Source organism: Colossoma macropomum, unplaced genomic scaffold, assembly GCF_904425465.1.
Source record: "Colossoma macropomum unplaced genomic scaffold, Colossoma_macropomum, whole genome shotgun sequence".
In the NCBI taxonomy this organism is placed as follows: Eukaryota; Metazoa; Chordata; class Actinopteri; order Characiformes; family Serrasalmidae; genus Colossoma; species Colossoma macropomum.
This window is the reverse complement of record NW_023494794.1, coordinates 8,807,706-8,825,203: the sequence shown is the minus strand read 5'-3', so window position 1 is coordinate 8,825,203 and position 17,498 is coordinate 8,807,706. Positions and strand designations below refer to the sequence as shown.

Sequence of the window (17,498 nt, the reverse complement as noted above, 5' to 3'; positions counted from 1 at the left end):
TTGGCAACATATGCTGCCATTCAGAAGACATCTTTTTCAGGGATGGCCTTGACTATTTCAGCAAGACCAAACAACATTCTGCATGTATTACAGCAGCATGGCTCTGTATTAAAAGAGTCTGGGTAGTAAACCGACCTGCCTGCAGTCCAGACCTGTCACCACTGAAAACATTTGGTGCATTATGACATGAAAAATATGACAAAGGAGCCCCCGAACTGATCAGCAGCTGAAATCCTGTATCAAACAAGAATGGAAAACAGTTCACTTTCAAAACTACAGCAGTGTCTCCTCAGTTGCCAAACACTTACAGAGTGTATTAAAAGTAGAGGTGATGAACCACAGTGGTAAACAGGCCCCCGTCCCAGCTTTTTTGGGACTTGTTGTTGAGATCAAATTCAAAATATTGTATATTTTTCAAAAAACAATAAAATTTCTCAGTTTCAACATCTGATATGTTGTCTCTGTAGTATTTTCCTTTAAAAATATGGTTTACATGATTTGCACATTATTGCATCCTATTTTTATTTATTCTGCACAGCATCCCAACTTTTTTGGAATCAGCGTTGTACATTCTCTTTATATGTCCACTTGACATAATGTCTTCTGACTGTTTAAATGTATAAATAAGGATGTGTTTAAAAAACAATAGTGAGAGAAAATGTATTCAGATACTACAAATGACAGTTAAAAAGTAATTAGCTTTTTGCAGCATGGTGGTTCAGTTCCTTAAAAACCCCAAAGATATGAGCAAAGTGCTAAATAGAGGGGGTCCTAGGGGGTCCAAGAGCTCCTGATTGACCTCTTGGACCCCAAAAGTCTCAAAATCAAAATTCTGGGGGGTCCCCGAAAATAAACTTATTATGGCATTATGCTGTCTGTCAGTGTAAAAGACACCTTTAAATACAAACTCTGGGAAGGGTCATTGTTTATCTGCTTCACCCACAATAGGTGAGCTTCTGTCTTCTTCTGGTATTCATAATTAACTACTGATGCAGCACTGGTCTACCTCAGGGTGGCGCTGTAGCAAATTGATTCAACCAGTTGGTCCTTCATAGACTAGACAACTGTAACTATGCCTGGGATACCTTTGGAAATCTTTACACTATGCCCTGGCATATTTGTAAGTCTGAAAACTCCCCAAATTTCCCAAAATATTAGTGAAGGCAAAAATGATTTGTAAAATCTGAGTTAATGTGTGTAAGACTCCAGTACCAAACTAGGAAAAAGCATTTCTAGAAGAAAAAATGTTAAACCAAACATGTTTTTGGTATTGAGGCTAGCATCAGCGCCGCTATGGCAATTGAGTCAGCAGCAAACCAGTGCTCCAGCCAACATTGGACTCCCAAATACAAGGGGGTTTTATGCACTCTGGTTACGAGTGTCACTGTGAGGATTTTAAAATCCTCCGTAAATTTTCAGTGACATTCAAGTCAGGATATTGGCTGGACCTTGTTTTTTAGAAACCAGTCTTGAGTTATTTTGGCTATGTGTTTTGGGTTGTTGTCTTACTGAAATGTCCTTCTTCTCCACTGATTCAGTTTTTGGCCAATGAGATGAAATTCTCCTCTAATACGTCACTCCATTCAGTTTTCCTTCAGTGATGAGTAATGCCCTACTGTTCACAGAGGAGCAGACCCACATCATGATGCTCCCACCTGCATGCTTCACTGGTGTAGTTCCTACTGCTTTCAGGTCAAATAACTGTTAGCTTCTATTTTACCTTCCTATTTATTACCTCCTAGCACTTGTTCAGGGATGATTATTTGTGGTTCCATATTCAACTCTTATCGCACATTATAGAATTCATGGAGTGATGGATCACATTTCCTCACGTTTCACGTTTCATCTGGCAGTCTGATGGACGAATCGGTGTTTGGAGGATGCCAACAGCACACTACCTACCGCAGGGCTCCAGATTATCCAGTCCCATGAAAATAGCACACAGGATGATGTATAAATCACTTCAAGAATGATCAACTTGTGTGCAAAAACTAAACGCTGAATGTCTTTTAAGACAGTCATAAAATGAATGTGCCAGTCATCCATGCCGAATGTAAACACGTAATCCAAAAAATGTTTTTAATTAGCTTTTAACTGGCATTTTTTTTTATTTCTACCGCTAGCATAACACGGATCTCTATGAACTTTTTCGTTGGGAATTACTTTGTATTGTAATGCATCAAAAGCGAATTTTGATGCATCAAAAGCGAATTTTTTCTGCCAGAATGTGTAGTGCCAGCAATGAAGTTTGGTAGAGGAGGGATGATGTTCTGGGGCTGTTTTTCATGGTTTAGGCTTAGTTCCAGTGAAGGGTAATGTTGATGCTACAGCATACAAGAACATTTTAGACAATTATATGCTTCCAACTTTGTGGGAACAGTTTGGGGAAGACGCTCTTCTGTGCCAGCATGACTGTGCCTCTGTAAACAAAGCGAGCTCCATAAAGACGTGGTTTGCTGTGGAGGAAATTCAGTGGTCTGCACAAAACCCTGACCCCACTGAATTACTTGGAACATCAATTGCAAGCCAGACCTTCTCGTTCATCATCAGTTCCTGACCTTGCAAACACTTTTTTTGACTGAATGGGCACAAATTCCCTCAGACTCACTCCAAAATCTTGTGAAAAGCCTCCCCAGAAGAGTGGAGGCTGTTATAGCCACAAAAGGGGGGGCATTGCAGCTACATATTAATGGCCTTGGTTTTCGAATGGGATGTCCAGCCAGTTCATATAGAGGTGATGGTCAGGTGTCCACATACTTTTGGCCATGTAGTCTGTGTGTATGTGTGTATATTCCACATCAATTCTGTGTTTTAAACACACATTGATGTTCAGGAATACATTCATCTTTGTTCTTATTTATAGATGCACAGTGAAAAGATATAATGCACTGGACTGCATATGTAATGTTTGATAACCCTGAACTTGTTTTTGCCATTGATCATATAAAATTGTTTGAAATTTGATTAAGTTTCGAATATTACAAATTGGAATCTATTTAATCCACTCATTTTCTGTCGCTCTTTCGTCTTCTATTGGTTTTCCCCTCTCCTCCTCCTCCTCCCCCCAGAGAGACGCATTGGCTAACAGAAAACCAGGAAGTCCCTCCTTCTCAGTTCAGAGTAAACGAAACTGATCTCAGAGAGCTGCTCTCTCTCAGACTAGAAGTGCAGGAAAATGGCAGAGGCCAGTATTTCAGTAGCTCACGACCAGTTCAGCTGTCCAGTCTGTCTGGATCTGCTGAAGGATCCAGTGACCATCAACTGTGGACACAGTTTCTGTAAGGTGTGTATTAATCGCTGCTGGGATCAGGATGATCAGAGGGGGGTCTACAGCTGCCCCCAGTGCAGAGAGACTTTCACTCCAAGGCCTGTTCTACGCAGAAACAACATGCTGGCTGAAGTGGTGGAGAAACTGAAGAAGACAGAACTCCGAGCTGCTTCTCCTGCTCCCCGTTACGCTGGACCTGGAGATGTGGAGTGTGATTTCTGCACTGGGAGAAAACTCAAAGCCATCAAGTCCTGTCTGACGTGTCTGGCCTCCTTTTGTGAAACTCATCTTAAACCTCACTATGAAGTTCCTGCATTGAAAAAGCATAAGCTGGTCAAAGCCTCCTCACAGCTACAGGAGAAGATCTGCTCTCAGCACGATTAAGTGATCAAGATCTACTGTCGTACTGACCAAAGCTGCATCTGCTATTTATGTATGATGGCAGAGCACAAAGGTCACGATACAGTCCCAGCTTCAACTGAGAGAACCAAGAAACAGGTGAGAACTAGAAATCATTTGGGTTCAGTTCAGGCTAATTGGGTTTGTAGTCTAGAATGAGCTGCATTAATCAGGTAAACAGTTTAAACTGATCTTTCAGTTATTGAATTCAAGCAGTGAGTTTTCAGAGAATATATTAAAACTGTTGTGCGTCAGGTAGTTTTCAGTAAACAGGTCAGACCAGTCAGTGATCATGTGACCAGCCAACATCCGTCTTCCAGTCTTACAGTGATCACATGACAGTGTGTTATAACTGTTTAAAACGTGTTTCACCTCTTTAACTTTGTAGGTCTTAATTTACAAAAACTCTTCAATTGTACTTGTTCATAGAATCAGCTGAAGGAGATTCAGAGGAAATTCCAGCAGAGAATCCAGGAGAAACAGAAGAAGCAGCAGGAGCTGAAACAGACTGTGAAGACTCTTAAGGTGAGAACTGAGCAGAGGTTTGGTGTTTCAGAGCTCAGTCAGTCTCTCCTCCAGTCAGACAGTGAGGAGTTCAGTCTTAAGACACTTCGGGATTCTACACTACCATAATATAGACAATAAATACTCCAGAGTCACAGTTAGAGAAGAAATGATTTCCAATTTTAAAAGAATGGTTTTAGTGCAAAATCAGATTTAAGAGAGTCCCTAATGTAGCTGACAAATAATGGGAGAAACCTTGTGCTCTGCCAGTTAGATGCGCATTGCCAAGGCGAAGACACTGAGCTAGCAAACTTGTTTTTTTTTTTTTTTCAATCTTTGCTGCCATAAAATCCTTTGTATGTTGTACAGACAAATACAATGACAACATTTGAGTGAACAACAATACAGCAAGTAATGTAACTAATGTTAGCTAGGTTGTGGGTTAGCAAACTGTCGCTGTAATTGCTGCTGCAAAGCAAACATTAGCAAACGGGACAAAACAATACAGACTTACAGGTTTTGTGAAACAGCAAAAATAAGTTAATGTTTCCCACCTGTCAAGCAGAAACAGGACAGCCTCCTTGTCCTTTTTCATGCCGTTCAGCTCTCAATGAAGTTGAATTTTCTCGTTCCACCTTAAATGGTGCTGCAGTTACATTCCGGCTTCTTGTTCGAATTTTCACATTCTGCCTTAAATGGTGAAGCAGCTACATTCTTGGTGCCTCAGATTTTTGTTCAAATCAGAATGGAAGTGCTGCACGATTTAAGGTGGTACTAGAAAATACGAACAGGAAGGAACTTCAGCCTGATCAACTTTACAAGGCCTCCCCACCACTTGCCTGGCCTAAGAACTTCTTTCTCAATCTTTGTTCTTCAGATTTTCTCCTCTTTGGCTGTTTCTCGGTAATGGTTTATGCTAGTTTATGCTGGTTCTGTGCTGGTCTGCTGGTTTAGCTAGTCACCCAGCATGGTCATCCTTGTTGACCAGCATGGTGTCCAGGCATGCTTATTTGCTTGTAACCAGTGAACTGTAAGAACTGCTTTTAGGTCTATCAAATCTTTTAACTGTACAATCCCAGTCAGGTTGACACCTAAAGTGCTACTACAGTCAAGCCAAATCAACCTTTAAGGGTGCATTGGGGGCCGAGGTGGTGGTCAGGGAAGTAACTAAGCCAAATGGGAGATCTGGTTTGTTCTTGTCCTAACAGCGCTGTGCTCAGTCAGCAGTGGAGGACAGTGAGAGGATCTTTACTGAACTGATCCGCTCCATTGAGAAAAAGCGCTCTGAGGTAACAGAGCTGATCAGAGCTCAGGAGGAGGCTGAACTGAGTGGAGCTGAAGAACTCCTGGAGAAACTGGAGCAGGAGATCGCTGATCTAAAGAGGAGACACACTGAGCTGGAGCAGCTTTCACACACAGAGGATCACATCCATTTCCTCCAGGTAACAATCACTGATCTACAGAGGAACCTGTTCCTCACCCAGCTTCTAAAACTCCTCTCAGCAAAAGTTCATTAAGGCAGCAGTAAATCTACCTGTCTGTGATCACAAGTCTGTCTTTAGTCTGATTGGAGCTCCTTCATTTCTCTTGTACTCCTTTATCTTCCTCCACTGTGTTTGTTCTCTCTGTAGAGTTTCCAGTCTCTCTGTGTCTCTTCTGGATCTGAGGACTCACCCAGCATCACTGTCCATCAACACCTCTCATTTGATGGAGTGAGGAGATCTCTCTCTGAGCTGAAGGAGCGACTAGAGGAGTTCTGCAGAGAGGAGTTCAGTAAAATCCCTCCACATGGTAAGAGGAGCTGTCCTGCTGTGGAGCAGAAGGATGGAAATCTGTACTTGAACAGAGAATAAAAGTGAAAGAGATGTTTTCCAAACATGGTAGAAATAATCTAAAATGCTTTTATTCTTTCAGTATATGGATAGAAAGAAAAAAAAGGTAATAGGGAATGTAATAGTAACTGATCTGTATTAATCAATTCAAAAATTATGTTTATTTCATTGTTTTAAACATTAAATATTATCTTTAAATATTGAAATATGATGAATATTAAATGCTATTTCTTTTATCAGCATGTTTAAACATAAATGTGCCATTTTTACAGAAACACAGTGACTCAACAACCTGTTCAGTTTTACAGTGACAGTCGACATTAGACACCCTTTAATATTCAATACTGAAATGTAAAAGATCTGAATAAACAGTAGACTTTTATATATTGATACCTGGAATATTTATTTTTGTGTTCTACTCAAAGACGACACACAAAATAATACATTTTACAGTTTTAACATGATCATTTGTTTATTTTTACCTGCATGAAGTCTCACTCAGTCACTCTATTCTATTCTATTCTATTCTATTGACTGTGTTGGTCTGTGGTGTGTGTGTGTCTCCACAGCTGCAGCAGTTCAGATTTTATCCTCAGAACCAAAAACCAGAGAAGATTTTCTGCAGTGTATGAGTAACAAACACACACACACACTCACACTCACACACACACACACACACACACACACACACACACACACAGACACACACAAACACACGCACACTCACACACACACACACAGATATGATTTATATTTCTCTTTTGTTTAAATATGATTGATCTGTTGTTTTTGGTGAACTTTAAGCAGCATCAAAAATATATAGTGTAGAGACGTTTAAGGAAGAAAAACACTGACACTGTATTTTTCTTCAAATAAGGACCTAAAAACGAGCTCATTTTCTTTCTATGTGTTTTTAGATTTCTGTCAGCTGACTCTGGATCCCAACACAGCAAATCATCACCTCATTCTGTCTGAGAAGAACAGAGTGGTGATGTACAGTAATAAAGCCCAGTCATACTCTGACCATCCAGAGAGATTTAACTATTGGGAACAGGTGTTGTGTAAGGAGAGTGTGAGTGGACGCTGTTACTGGGAGGTTGAGTGGAGCAGTGAGAGAGGAAATGTGCGCATATCAGTCTCATATAAAGGGATCAGCAGGAAAGGACTCGGTAATGATTGTGTGTTTGGACGCAACAGTCAGTCCTGGAGTCTGCGGTTTTCTCCCTTTCTCTCTTTCTGGCACAACAACATTCAGACTGAGATCTCAGGACCATCATCCTCCAGAATAGGAGTGTATGTGGATCACAGTGCAGGAACTCTGTCCTTCTACAGCGTCTCTGACACAATGACCCTCCTACACACAGTCCACACCACATTCACTCAGCCGCTCTACGCTGGGTTCCTCATTGGTGGTGTTGGATCATCTGTGAGATTATGTGAGAAATAATGATTTATCTAATGAATTATTGTTGACTTATAGATTTAGAATATTTCTTACACTGTTTTATTAATAAATCATGTTTTTTAGTAACACATTGATAGATAGAATGTTTTGTTTATCTCAGTGTTCAGTTCAAATGAAATTTGTTTCAAGACTGTCCAGGGTTTTTCCTGCCTTCCGCTTCCTTTGACCGCTGGGTACTTTTTCAGCAGGTGGAGCTTTTGATTCTCTTTATTTCTGTCAAAGTGGAAACACTTTATATATGTTGATTGACGTTAAACTTGTAAGATGGTTTTAGTCCAAAATCAAGCAATTTCCAGGAAAACCTTCCAGGATTTCACTGAAGAATCTGGATTGTTCCTGAACCAGAACCAGTTTGAGTCTTTATATCCAAGTGGAACAATCAGATACTCAGTTTTAATCATATTGTAACCCGAATTGTCTTTATTCATTTTATTCTTATTATTTATTTATACATTATATCTATAATTATATTTATACAGAACTGTTAATTTATTTTCAGATACATTCTTGGACCAAAATCTCTTTACCTGCTGTTTTGCTGTTCCTAAAGCTGAGCTGCAGCGCCCTCTGTAGGTCATATTTATTATGCAGTTTGGCGTCAGGAGAGTAGAAGGTCTGGTGGTGCTGCTCGTAAAGACTCACGACCAGCATGAACATCATATTCACTGCTTTCTTCAGCAAAGCGACTCACTGTGTCTGAAATCATATTATTCTTCATATTAGTTGGTTGCTGTCAAAGAGAGAGAGAGAGAGAGAGAGAGAGAGGGAGGGCGAGTCCAGAATTGATGGGTTAAGATGGAGCGTTTGAGCAAAAGTGTAGTTTATAAATGCTCAAATAATTTTAATATAAAAGATTACATTAATATCTTAAAATCAGAACATCATAACACATTTTAACACTGCTGTTATATTTTTAAGAGCTTTTCAACTTGAGTTATAGGATTTTATAATGGCGCCTCATGTACATCCATGACATCAGTTAGCACGAACAGCCAATGAGCTGCTCCGCTCACCAACCAATCAGCACTGGGTAGCAGTAATGTTAGCGTCCTGCTGCCCAAAACCCGTTTGCTGTAGAAAAAAGGAAACAAACAGGTGAGTTTTCTTTGCTTTTTTAGTGAAATACATCCTTCTACTTTCTAAAACTAAAGGAAGGTTCTGGACAAGTGATTAGAAACTCTTTTAACTTTTTGTCTTTATCTGTTGAGCATCATTTACCCCCATATATTATCACGTTTTTGATATAATGGGGGAAATAGGAAGAGGCCAGGCTCCTCATACACTGGCTCTGGACTTCAGCTGCTCACTGTAACGTAATGATCTATAATATTGTCCTTGGTGAGCACTATTTACCTTACGTATCCATGCGCCCTGCGCATTACTACTAAAATAGGCCCGACTGAACAAGAGACCTCTCGGCAGCACACAACCTGTAAAAAAGAGAACAACAGCTCTGTTATCTAACGCTGTCCATAAAGCGAATAAAGTTCATGTTACTTACCTCGACCGGTGTCCTCCTGCATAAGAAGAGCCATCTTACATGGTGTCAGAAGTGAAGCAAGGATGGCAAAGTTTAACTTCGACTTCGGCCGACCGGAGCAGTGGCCAGAATGGCGCCAGCGGTTAGAGAGATACCGCATTGCAACTAAGCTAAACAAGGAGGACGGAGAGGTACAGGTTAGCACTCTGATCTATGCTTTAGAAAAAGAAGCTGAACAAGTGTTTAATACGTTCACGTTTGAGGAGAGGGAAGACAAAAATGATTATGCGACAGTGCTAGGAAAGATGAACAACTACTTTGTTCCAAAAGTCATCGTAATCCATGAGCGAGCATGCTTTCATCAGTGCATACAAAGGCAGGGGGAAACTGCAGAAGAGTTTATACGGAGCTTGTATGAGTTAGCGGAGACATGTTCGTTTGCAAGTGCTAAGGCAGAAAACATTCGCGACTAATATCAGACAAAGGGCTGCCGGAGAAACTGCAGTTAACTGCAGATTTAACGCTGGAAAGGGCCGTTGAACTAGTTCGACAGCCGGAGCAAGTCAAAGGTCACATTTCTGAACAAGGGGCTGCCAGCACACAGTTAAACGAGGTGAAACAAGGGCGCGCAGTTAATTTAGGTGCCAAACCTAAGCGCAAGCCAAATCAAAGCAATCACAGAACGAATACGAAGCATGTCGACCGAAAGGGTGCTAAGAAATGCCACCGCTGCGGTAAGACTCACCCAAAGTCAACAAACTGTCCAGCTAGAAGCGCAGAATGTTGGAAGTGCAGGAAGATAGGTCACTTTGCGATAGAATGCCGAACAGCTATGTTGGATGAGATGACCTCAGTGAATGAAGACCAAGGAAGTTCACATTTTCTTGGTGAAATTAAAGTGAAAGAGATTTCAGACTCAAACCCAGCTTGGTACATCAATCTGAAAATAAACGGAAGTCTGGTGAAATTTAAAATAGACACAGGGGCAGACACAAGTGTAATTTCAGAACAAGCTTTCAAATGTCTGAAACACCCACCTCAACTGAAGAACAAAACAGCTGTACTGGAAAGCCCTGGAGGCAATCTGACTAGTCTTGGACACTTCACAGCCACAGTGTGGTACAAGGGACATAAATTCAAGTCCAGCGTGCATGTAATCAGTGGGTCACTCGCGAGTAGCCTACTAGGCCGCAATGTAGCTGTTGCAGTGGGGCTTGTGAAGAGAATCCAAGAGATCCAAACTTACAGCTCTGAGGTTGGTTTGATTAACATTAAACCTGTCAAAATCTCCCTCAAAGAGGACGCAGTTCCCTATAGTGTAGCTACCACCAGATGTGTATCTGCCCCACTGCTGCCCAAGGGCAAGAAGGAGCTGGATCACATGGTCCAATGTGGAGTCATCGAGGAGATTAAAGAGCCAACTGAGTGGTGTACCCCAATGGTCCCAGTGCCAAAGAAAAATGGAGAGGTACGCATATGTGTTGACCTCAAACAGCTAAACAGTGCGGTGAAAAGAGAGAGGGGTATGTTTTGCCTACAATAGACGACATACTGCCTAAGCTCGCAGATGCTTGTGTGTTTTCACTGTTGGATGCTGCCAGTGGCTTCTGGCAAATACCACTTGAAAAAGAGACAGCTAAGCTTACAACCTTCATCACACCAGTAGGGAGGTACTTTTTTCATAGATTACCTTTTGGTATTACTAGCGCTCCAGAAATATTTCAGAGAGAAATCTCTGCTTTGTTCAAGGGCATTGATGGAGTAGAAGTGTATATGGATGACATCTTGATCTTTGGCAAGACAGCAGAGGAACATGAAGTAAGACTGCAGAAAGCTCTGAAAATCCTGAAAAATGCTGGCTTAAAATTAAATGATGAGAAATGTCTTTTGAGACAGTCACAGTTGCACTATTTAGGACACTGCATTGATGGAAATGGCATCCGCCCAGACCCAGCAAAGGTGGCTGCTATTATGGAGCTTGAGCCACCATCAGATGTTCATGGTCTGCGTCGAATTTTAGGAATGATCCACTACCTAGGGCGCTACCTCCCAAACTTATCACAGGTAACAAAGCCACTTAATGACCTCCTCAAGAATGACACTGTCTGGATGTGGAGTGTGGCACAAGATGAGGCTTTCAGAAAGATTAAAAGCTTACTCTCACAGGCACCGACACTCACATTCTATGATGTCACAAAACCCAGTATTGTCAGTGCAGATGCCAGTAGCTATGGATTGGAAGGAGTTTTAATGCAGCAACATGGGGACCAATTGAAACCAGTGGCATTCTGTTCAAGGGCACTTACAGAGGCAGAAAAGCGTTATGCTCAAATTGAAAAAGAGTGCTTAGCAGCTGTTTGGGCCTGTGAAAAATTCTCCACTTACTTTGCGCTGATCACAAGCCTCTGGAATCCCTAATAAACAACAAGGATCTGAATGCTGTGCCACTGAGATGCCAAAGACTTTTGATGAGAATGATGAGATTCAATCCAACAGCCACATACGTACCTGGGAAACAGTTGACTGTTGCTGATACACTGTCTAGACACCCCCTGCCAGTCAGAGACCTGGAAGTATCAGAGCTGGTGAGTGACATACAAACATATGAAGACTCTAGAGATGCAACATGGCCTTGTTCTCAATCAAAACTTGATCAAACAGCAGACAAAAGAGGATCCAGAGTTACAGATGCTGAGCTCTATAATTAGCCAAGGCTGGCCAAAGTTTTCCTGTAGAGTTCCAGCACAAATTCAGAGATATTTCCCCTGGAGAAACAGACTCACCACATCCAAAGGCCTAGTGTTGTTTGACGACAGGATGGTTCCACCACTCTGTATGCGCAAAGAGCTCCTACAGCGATTGCATGATGGGCATCAAGGCACGGTTAAGTGCAGAGAAAGAGCTCGTTTGAGCGTGTGGTGGCCTGGAATAGAGAAAGAATTACGTGAGACGATAACGGCTTGCAGAGAGTGCTTTGAAATTAAGCCAGCTCAACAGAAAGAGCCGCTAATGTCCACGCCACTACCTTCACGACCATGGAAGAGGACAGCTGCAGATATTTGTGAGTATGACAAGAAACACTATCTTGTCATCATTGATTACTTCTCACGTTATTTGGAGAATCAACCGACACGCGACGCTCAGACCACCGACCCAGCGCTATCTTCTTGCTATCGTCCTGCTAAGTTCCTAAATCAACCAAAAGCGGTAAGTTCCTGCATTATCATGGCTACTGCTGGTTTCTTTGCCTGCTCAGAATGTGGCATGTTTAGTTTAATCACCTTTTCCACCTCTAGCGATAATGATAGTGGCTGTGTTTGTGCTAAGTGCCAGCTAGTTAGCTCTCTGGTGGATAAGGTGGACCAGCTAGAGGTGCGCATCTGGGATTTATTAAGGGACAGACAGCGAGATTCACCGCTAGCAGCCCCGGGTGCCTTAGCGAGAGTCAGCACCCCCTCGACTCCAGCGTTAGAGCCCTCACAGCGGGGTGAATGGGTGATGTCTCGGCGACATAGCCGGAAAGATAAGGCTAATGCTAACACTGAGGCCAAAGCTAGCCCACCAGAACACCACGCTCCTCCGATTCACGTGTCAAACAGGTTTGCCCCGCTCAGCGAAGCACCCGCTGAGGAGCCTGTTAAAAGTGCTCTGGTTATAGGAGACTCGTGAAGTTAGCTACTCCTTTAGGGGTGCCAGCAGTCACAGTTAGCTGTTTACCGGGAGCCAGAGCGCCGGACATTAGTGGCAACCTTAGACTGTTAGCTAATAAGAGATATTCGAGGATAGTCATCCATGTAGGGGCCAATGATATTCATCTGCGGCAATCTGAGGTAACTAAGGGTAATATTAGAGAGGTGATTAAACTGGCCCAGACGATGTCCGATGCCGTAATCTGCTCTGGTCCCATCCCAATGCGGCGCGGCGCTGAAGCCTACAGCAGACTTTTTCAAAATGTAACAGGGCCTACACACTATTGTAGTCACACTTTAGATTTAGTTCTGACACTAGGTCTTAACATAGACAGGCTTAATATCCTACCGCAAACCTCAGTAATCTCCGACCATTACCTAATTTCTTATGAGCTACGTCTTAGCCATAATATATGTACGTCCCCTCGCTATTCTACAAAGCGCGCAATAAAACCATTTACCGCCCTACAATTCGTAGAAAACCTCCCAGAACTAACAACCCTAGTCTCCACTCCATCAGACCCAGTGGAGCTAGATGTACAAACCGACTATTTAGAAAATACCTTCCGATCTACTTTAGAAAATGTGGCGCCACTTAAATTCAAAAGGATAAGGCAGAAAAAGCTCGCCCCGTGGTACGATGATAAAACCTGTACCTTAAAACAAACAGTACGGAAACTAGAGCGGAAATGGCGATCAACCAAGCTGGAAGTGTTCCATTTTGCCTGGAAGGAAAGCCTTATAGAGTATAGAAATGCTCTCACTAAAGCTCGCTCAGCATATCTGGCCTCGCTGATCGAGAATAATAAATATAATCCTAGAGTACTGTTTAGTGTGATTTCCAGAATTACAAAAAATCAGGCAGGTACTGAACACAAATTCCGGCGGTTTTTATGGACTTTTTTAATAATAAAATCGAAAATATTAGACAACAAATTCAGCCCACAGTATTAAATCTAACTTGGCTGTCATCTGATGTGGCTGATATAAAACATAACATAGTTGCAGAAGAAAGGCTTGAAACTTTCTACCGACTCCCACAGCTAGAACTAGAGAAGATTATCTCCTCTGCAAATTGCACAACCTGCACACTTGATGCAATTCCCTCAAAATTACTCACAGAAGTACTACCAGTTATCATTAATCCTCTTTTAACTATAGTAAACTCGTCCCTTAGCCTGGGCCATGTACCCAAAGCTTTTAAACTAGCAGTTATTAAACCTCTGATCAAGAAACCTAACCTTGACGCTAGTGTATCGTCTAATTATAGGCCTATTTCTAACCTACCATTTATATCTAAGATCTTAGAAAAAGCTGTAGCCCAACAACTTAGTTCATATCTACATAAGAACCACATTTATGAAAAATTCCAATCTGGATTCAGGCCACATCACAGCACTGAGACAGCTCTAGTTAAGATAACAAATGATCTTCTTCTTGCCTCTGATCAAGGCTGCATATCCCTGTTGGTGCTACTTGACCTCAGCGCAGCTTTCAATACGATAGACCACAATATTCTCCTAGAAAGGTTAGAAAACATGGTTGGAAACACAGGGACAGCCCTATCGTGGTTCAAACTTCCTCCTTCTAAACAGTAACAAAACAGAGGTTGTCCTTCTGGGTCCAAAAGTGGCAAGAAATAAATTATCAGATTTAATTTTAAATCTCGCTGACTTTCCAGTTATACCTGGTTCAGCAGCAAAAAATCTTGGTGTCATAATTGATCCAGATTTATCATTAGATCAACACATAGGCAGTATCACCAGAACAGCTTTTTTACATCTTCGCAACATCGCCAAAATAAGAAATGCCTTACCGCTGCATGATGCAGAAACATTAGTACATGCCTTTATTACTTCAAGGCTAGACTATTATAACGCACTTTTGTCAGGATGCACCAGCAGGAATTTAAGTAAACTTCAACTAGTTCAAAATGCTGCAGCCAGGGTTCTCACTAAAACTAGAAAATTTGATCAGATCAGTCCAGTTCTATCATCACTTCATTGGCTGCCTGTTAAATTCCATATTGATTACAAAATTCTTTTATTGACGTATAAAGCCCTACATGGGCTCGCTCCTGAGTACCTGCAAGACCTTATTTCCCATTACGAGCCACCACGATTACTCAGATCACAGAGTGCTGGCTTTTTAATAGTTCCCAGAATTCAGAAGGCTTCAGCTGGGGGAAGAGCCTTTTCTTATAAAGCCCCCAAACTCTGGAATGATCTTCCAGAAAATGTTCGGGACTCAGACTCAGTCGCAATATTCAAATCTAGGCTGAAAACTCACTTGTTTAGTTTAGCTTTTGGTAGTTAATGTTTCCCCTTAGATAAAGGCAGCAGATCCAGGGGTCCATGGACGCAGGGAATTATAGTAAACTGAGACGCTGGTGCTGTCGTCCCGCCGCTCGCACGCGATCACTCAGGTTTGTGGATGGTGGAGCGGAGGGATGCCAGATTGTTTCAGGGTGCTCCCGTATCTGTGTCCTTTTGGTTCTCTCCTTTTAGTTAAGCTGTTATAGTCAGATCTGCTGGAGTCATTAGCCACACTCTGGAAATGTTTTACATATTATTATACATACACCCATACAGAACTAAACTAATTCCCAATCTCCCTACCTTTTTCCAAGTAAACGACTGCCCACCTGTCCGGCCGGACACTGATGGATGATTGTCTGTCGAGCTCTCCTGCTGCCTGCTTCAGACCAGTTGCCCACGCCCCAGTCACCACCACTTGCCCAGCTACCGCCACTTGCCTTGGACTAGCTGCCCACCCTACACTGAAGTTTTTATGGACTCCTAACTATTATTACTACTACTACTATTAATATTAGTAGAATAATAATTTTGTAGGTAGTTTGACCAGAGGAGGATGGGTCCCCCCTTGTGAGCCTTGGTTCCTCCCAAGGTTTCTTCCCCAGCTCTGAGGGAGTTTTTCCTTGCTACTGTCGCCACTGGCTTGCTCACCTGGAGGAGTTACATCTCATGTTAAAACTTTGTCCTTAATGGATTTCTGTGAAGCTGCTTTGTGACAACATCAAATACATTTGACTTGACTTGACTTGACATCTTCCAGACCTGAAAAGTGACACTACATGTAATTGTCTGAAAAACATCTTTGCGAGATGGGGATGTCCAGATGAGCTTGTTACAGACAACGGACCTCAATTCAGTGGGAGTCAGTTCAGACAGTTTGCTGCGGATTATGATTTTTTACATCACCACTAGCCCACACTACCCTCAGGCAAATGGAGAAGCTGAACGGGCTGTTCAGACAGCCAAGAAAATCCTGAGACAGAAAGATCCATTTCTTGCTCTGATGAGCTACAGGGCGATGCCCCTTCAAACAACAGGTTCAAGCCCTGCACAGCTTATGCTTGGACGACAGATCAAAACAACTGTACCTACACTGGAGAGAATTTTAGCCCCAAGATGGCCAGATTTCAGGCTGGTCAGGAGAAGAGATGAGTTCATGAAAGAGCACAATAAACTTGCGTTTGACAGACGACACAATGCACACTTGCTTCCAGCTCTCAGACCTGGAGAAGAGGTTGCAGTAAAACTGGATGGAGAGACCGGCTGGATTAAAACAGCAACCATACTTCAACAGCATTCAAGTCCACGATCATACCTGCTTGAGACGGAAAAGGGGACCCTCAGACGAAACAGACGTCATCTTTGTTCACTACCAGATTCCCAACCTGTTCAAGTGTCGGAAACAGGAGACTTAGAAACAAAAGAAGATAAAACTGAGCAACACCCTTCTTGTGATGCTTATAAGATCAGTTCCAAAGGCAGAGTCATTCGTTTCCCAGAAAAGTTTAAGGACTTTGTAGTTAAAACATAGCTTGCTACATGAGGCAGAATAATCCTCAGCAGCTATGGAGGTGACCGGCAGTCTACCTGGAAAATCCTCAAGTTAGGATCTTGCTGTGAAAAGATAAAAAAAAAGAAAAGAAAATATATATATTATTATGCATGTTTTATGTTATGCAAAGTTTAGTATGTGTTGTAGAATCTACAGCAATCCTTATTTACTCACCTGAATTCATGACTTATATATGTATTTGGTATTGAATACATGTAAAACTCAAAAGAGAGGGGGATGTAACGTAATGATCTTTAATATTGTCCTTTTTGAGCACTATTTACCTTACGTATCCATGCGCCCTGCGCATTACTACTAAAATAGCCCCGACTGAACAAGAGACCTCTCAGCAGCACACAACCTGTAAAAAAGAGAACAATAGCTCTGTTATCTAACGCTGTCCATAAAGCGAATAAAGTTCATGTTACTTACCTCGGTGTCCTCCTGCATAAGAAGAGCCATCTTACACTCACATCTCCACAGTAAGGCCCAATCCCATTTCACCCCTCGCCCCTACCACTTAGCCCTTAGCCCTCTGTTTTGCGCGTTTAGGTCTAGAGTTAGGGTGTCCTGATTTTTGTTGAGATAGAGGGGTAGGGTGGAGTGTTGGGCTACATGGCCCTCCAAACGACAAAAGTGATTTGTAAAATCTGAGTTAATGTGTGTGAGACTCCAGCACCAAACTAGAAAACAGCATTTCTAGAAGAAGAAATGTTAAACCAAACATGTTTTTGGTATTGAGGCTAACATCAGCACTGCTATGGGAAGTGAGTTAGCAGCAAACCAGTGCTGGAGTATCCAGCCAACATTGGACCCCCAAATACCAGGGGGTATTATGCACTCTGGTTACGAGTGTCACTCTGAGGTTTTTAAAACCCTCCGTAGATTTTCAGTGACATTCAAGTCAGGATATTGGCTGGACCTTGTTTTTTAGAAACAAGTCTTGAGTTATTTTGGCTGTGTGTTTTTGCGTAATCTAAAAATGTTTTTAATT

The 17,498-nt window shown here is 42.1% G+C and overlaps 1 pseudogene; it reads left to right on the top strand.

The window, feature by feature from the left end:
• The first annotated feature begins 3,102 nt into the window (after nt 1–3,102).
• LOC118814458 lies at nt 3,103–7,542 on the top strand (annotated as a pseudogene).
• Nucleotides 7,543–17,498: the final 9,956 nt, after the last annotated feature.